Below are 5,912 nucleotides of genomic sequence, written 5' to 3'. Positions count from 1 at the left end.
AATCGATGAGAATCACTCTTTTGAAATAAAAATAAATTTCTTTATGCATCTTTCCATGCATAGAATCAAAATCGACGAGAATCACTCTTTTGAAATAAAAATAAATTTCTTTATGCATCTTTCCATGCATAGAATCAAAATCGATGAGAATAACTCTTTTGAAATAAAAATAAATTTCTTTATGCATCTTTCCATGCATAGAATCAAAATCGATGAGAATAACTCTTCTGAAATAAAAATAAATTTCTTTATGCATCTTTCTATGCATAGAATCAAAATCTAATGAAAAACACTCTTTTATAATAAAAAAATAACCAATATGCATCTTTCTATGCATAGAAATTAATTTTAATAGAAATAACACTTTTATAATAAAATTATTTCTACTATGCACTTTTCTAAATCAAAATCAATGAGAATAACTCTTTTGAAATAAAAATAAACTTCTTTATGCATCTTTCTGTGCATAAAATCAAAATCAATGAGAATGACTCTTTTGAAATAAAAATAAACTTCTTTATGCATCTTTCTGTGCATAAAATCAAAATCAATGACAATAACTCTTTTCAAATAAAAATAAATTTCTTTATGCATCTTTCTATGCATAAAATCAAAATTGATGAGAATAACTCTTTTGAAATAAAAATAATTTCTTTATGCATCTTTCTATATGCATAAAATCAAAATCAATGAGAATAACTCTTTTGAAATAAAAATAAACTTTTTTATGCATCTTTCTATGCGTATAATCAAAATCTAATGAAAGTCACTCTTTTATAATAATAAAAATAACCAATATGCATCTTTCTATGCATAAAATTTAATTTTAATAGAAATAACACTTTTATAATAAAATTATTTCTACTATGCATTTTTCTATGCATAGAATGAAAATAACACTTTTAGAATACACAAACGATGGGGATTACTCTTTTTGAATAATAAAAGATAAAACTTATATCGCCATAACCTTCTTTGTATGGCTGACCATTTTTCAAATTTTCTATCCTAAAATTACTTAAAAATTATTCCCAATTGGTCTAAAGCATTCCAAACTAATCAAATTCTACTTTTAAAAGAGAAACAATATGAAAAGTTTAATTCCAACAATTAGATTACTTAACTAGGATAAGCCTTCTTGTGTGCCTATTCCTTGAAATGTGTCACTCAATTTTTTCCTCACTCAAAAAGTTTCACTCAGAGAACGGAAGGACTCATGACATTGCTAGAGGGGAGAGGAGAGGGTTTGAGAGGGTGAGATCGAGGAGAGAGAGAGTGGGAAGAGTATGTGGTACACAGGAGAGAGGAGAGGGTTTAAGAGGGTGAGATCAAAGAGAGAGAGAGAGAGAGAGAGAGAGAGAGAGAGAGAGAGAGAGAGAGAGAGAGAGAGAGAGAGAGAGAGAGAGGCTAGGTGATTATGATGCTAGTAGGCAATTATGTGGGAGAGAGAGCTGTTTATGGGCGCTTGGCAAGTTGGCAGTCGCCACATGTATTACCCCCGAGCCCAATAAATACACATGGCAATGCCACGTGTATTGCCACATCGCTGGCATTACACATGGCACACGTCATGGCACACGTCAAGTGGAGCCATGTGTAATATTTGTGGATGACTCCGCCGGTCGTTGTTGCTAAGGGAACTCGAAGATAACCGCCACAAACACTATGGTTGGGGGAGAAGGGAGCGTGGATCCTCTCAGGGAAGTATACCTGCCAAGGATGAGTCGACCTCACTGGCCAGACATGCAAGACCTATGCTCTACACTCTCTACCGTGCTCTCCGACCAGCACCTAGCACCGCAGTACCCCTATAGGCCTGTCATTCACACCACACACACCACTCACACCTCACTCACCTCGCTCACACAAAGAGATAGACAAAAACACACCACAGAGCACAACACTCCAATCAAAATACCAAAAAGGAATGATATAAGGGAGACTCCGCTCCGATAGAAAAAGGACTATGCTAGACCTCAAGGTGATACACGAGAGAGTGTCCTCCTCTGTGAGAGTGTGTTCCAGACCGTCCCCATGCTACTCCGAGAGTGCTCCCCTTAACTCGACAACCGCCACAAACACTATGGTTGGGGGAGAAGGGAGCGTGGATCCTCTCAAGGAAGTATACCCGCCAAGGATGAGTCGACCTCACTGGCTAGACATGCAAGACCTATGCTCTACACTATCTACCATGCTCTCCGACCACCACCTAGCACCGCAGTACCCCTACAGGCCTCTCACTCACACCACACACACCACTCACACCTCACTCACCTCGCTTACACAAAGAGATAGAAAAAAACACCACACAGAGTGCAACACTCCAATAAATATACCAAAAAGGAATGATACAAGGGAGACTCCGCTTAAGACGGTCAAAATGCTTCCCCAGCATTCTTGACATAAAACAGTCATTTAAAAACAAGTCATAAATACAGTTTCTATAACGAACTCTCGTCTTTCCACATTGTTTCACATCAATCTACATTTCTTAATCCACGTCCAATCATATGTATTCCCTTCGTCCTTCATCCATTCTCATCCAATCACATCATATTCCATCTCATCACATCATATTCCATCCAATCACATCATATTCCATCTCATCACATCTATCCACATTTATCCTTATCACATCTCATCCATTCGCATCTACCCATGTCCACATCTCATCACATTACATTCATTTACATCTCATCCATTCATATCTACCCCGATCTGTTGAGATTCAAGCTTGATGTCAGTGTGTGCCAGCTATGCTATGTGCTGGCATGTTAGGTAGCAGCATGAGTGAGACATAAATGACCGCGTCTAGCTAGTCATAATGTGTGGACATTAGCTAGGGTTAGTAGAGTGTGGACACAACACATAGTGTGTCTTGTGTATTATGGATTATGGCTTTATGCATTGTGTGAGAAGGGAGATGGCTTCCCTCTATGGTTAGGGTTTGTAATATACATTAGGGTTTGCTCCTGTGTGTGTGTCTCCTCTCCCTCTACCTGTTTTTCAACATGGTATCAGAGCTTGCTCTCTATTAGGGTTTATGAGTGAGTAAGAGAAGAGGGAGAAGAAGCTGTGAAGAAAAGATGTGAAGCTTGCCATTGATGCTGTGAAGCTTGGAGCACACCAATTTCTATCAGATCTGAGAGCTTGGCCTATCGAGTAAGGTATTCTAAACATCCTTGAGTGGATTGGAGGCGATTCAAGTAGAAACAAAGCAAATTAGGGTTGCCCAAAGCAAAGGAAAATTCTGGTTTTTTGGAAGCTTTCCATTGGAGCTTGGAAGCGGTGATGTATGGTGAAATAGATGCAAATCTGGCAAAGAAACATGTATGTGACAAGGATGAATGTATTGGCAACTCATGTGCAAGCCCTACACTGATTTTGGAGCAAATATGATGCATTTATGTGATTAAAATTTACTGGTTTTGAAGCTCTCACAAAACAGAGAAATAGAAGTCAACTTTTGATGAAATTAGAGCAAGTTTTTGGCAAAAATCAATCCATTGTTGATGGGATGTACACATGCCTAGGAGTGTTGGACACCTAAATACAACATCACTTATCATTTTAATCCACTCAAATTCCTTCTACAGCAGGCGACGCAGCTTGGTATATGCAGAAACAGAGCATTTTCTGATATTTTTATTGAGTGGAGTCCACAATTCAACTCTTGTGCTTGGTAAATTCCGAAATTGGCTTAGCAAATTTGTGATTCACACTAGTGAGGAGGAGGCTACATGATTTGTTTGAGCAATTATGCCTTATGGAGCTGGAAATGAGCTCATTAAATAGGCTATCTACTGTGTTCAGTGAAACAGAGTGTGATTAATCGATAAATTACTCTCTCATCTTAACACAATTGGTCTAATTCCTTTTACATGGAGTTAGTGGACATCATTGCTAAGCTAATGAATGCCTGGTCTCTTAATTTGGACAAGGATTGAAGAAATTAGAGCAATTTACTTACTGGTTTTTCTGGTTTTTCTCAAAACAGAGAAGGGGGTTTGACAAAATTGATATGTACACATCTTGGTTGGTGTTGATATGCAACATTGAGGTTGTTTAGGTGTCAATGCAAGTTATCCACACTTGATTGAACCACTAAATTGCAATTTGGAGCCTTGGAAAGCGCATCAAAGTAGGGTATCTTGGACTGCGTAAACCAGTTCATTTTGGATGCATACAGTTTGATTTTCTACATCAAAATTGAAGTTTGTTGTGTACTTTGGAGTATCTGGAACACTCATTAGATTGTGGTTGAGCTGAGGAAGGCTCGTTTACAGATTTGGAAATGTGCAAAAGATGCATTTGCATCGAGCAAATATGTCGGACAATCTAGTACAAATTGTGGGTTAAAAGCTAGATAGGAAGAACTTCTAGGCATGGAAGTACAGGATCAAAAGTTTTTTGAAGGGAAAAGGTTTTTGGAATCTCATTACAGGTGTGGAGCCAGAGCCAAAACTACCTCGACAACCTACACAGCAGGTTATAGCTCATAATAAGCAATGGTCAGAAAGAGCATACAAAGTTTTGCATTATCTGTCTATATGTATTTCGGATGCCATACTCATACACATACATGATGCTGAGAATCCCAAGGATGCATGGGATACATTGGTAAAGCTGTTTGATACAGACACTAGTGCTCGCAAGTCTCAGTTATTACGACAATAGATTCATAATGTGAAACGGAATAGAAGGAGCATCCATGATTATGTACAAGAGATAAAGAAGTATGCAGATGCATTGGCAACAATAAATGCCCCCATGCCTAATGATGATTTGGTAGACATTACCTTGCGTGGTCTTGGCAAGGAGTATAAATCTTTTGATACATCTATCTCGGTTCGGAGTACAATTTTACCTGACTTTGATGAGTTGGTTTCACTCTTGCTTGTTGAGGAAATCAAACTCAGTGACTCCTTTCATGATGCATCTACTAGTCATGATGATAATGGCAAAAATCAGGCCTTCTATTCACAAAGAGGATCTAGAGGCAGGGGGAGATTTGCATCACGTGGCCATGGTAATGGTCGTGGATGGCAGGACAGGTCACCACAACAGAATTTTTAGCCTACATATGGTGCTAGAGGTGGTCGTGGATATACACCTCAGAGAGGCAGAGGTAATCCTCGTGGTAGAGGACGTTGGCAAGGCCAACAAACATCTATGCAAGATGTGGAATGCCATTACTGTGGGAAATTTGGTCATATGGCACGTGATTGTTTCCGCAAACAAAATGATTTGAGAGGGGGTAGAGCACAACATGGTGGACATTATGCAAGATGTCTACGCACTAGGGTGGGCTTATTCATCGCTGCACTAGCTTGGGCCCTCACAACTAGACATCATCATAATCTCTTGCCTCAATTGATGAACCTTATTTTTGCAATGGTATGAGGGATACCTTGGGCCATTACCAGGCTTTGCTTAATAACGACGCCACTCGGCTACACAAGCATGGAACGGAGTTAGCGTCGAAGCTAGGAAAAACTTGCCCTCTTTCTCTTAAAGATAACAATTTCAATACAATTCATTGAATATATCATCACTTCAAATCGTAGCTTCATACAATTTTATTTTATTTTATTTTTAAAGGAAAAGATACACATTTATTAACATTAATATTAAAGAAAAAAAACTTTTCTTTAAAAGATAACCAAGCTAACTTGGCCACCATTTCCTTGAGGAGCTTGTAATGGGAGGGTTGGAGCATCTTCTCCAATCTCATTGTTGCGTGCTCCTCCCCGAGGCAATATTCTGGCATTTCTGGGATGGGACCATCTTGGATGTTGCCTTGTAGTGCTCGCTGTCGCGATGGTAATGCTCCAATCAGATCTCAATTCTGAGATCGTTTTCTCACCGTATGAGCAAAAGACCACAGTGCATGAACCCTCTCTAAGGTCAAA

Source organism: Cibotium barometz, chromosome 5, assembly GCF_041138505.1.
Source record: "Cibotium barometz isolate CiBa-2024 chromosome 5, ASM4113850v1, whole genome shotgun sequence".
Classification (NCBI taxonomy): domain Eukaryota; kingdom Viridiplantae; phylum Streptophyta; class Polypodiopsida; order Cyatheales; family Cibotiaceae; genus Cibotium; species Cibotium barometz.
The sequence above is the reverse complement of the archived record's forward strand: the minus strand, read 5'-3'. Positions refer to the sequence as shown.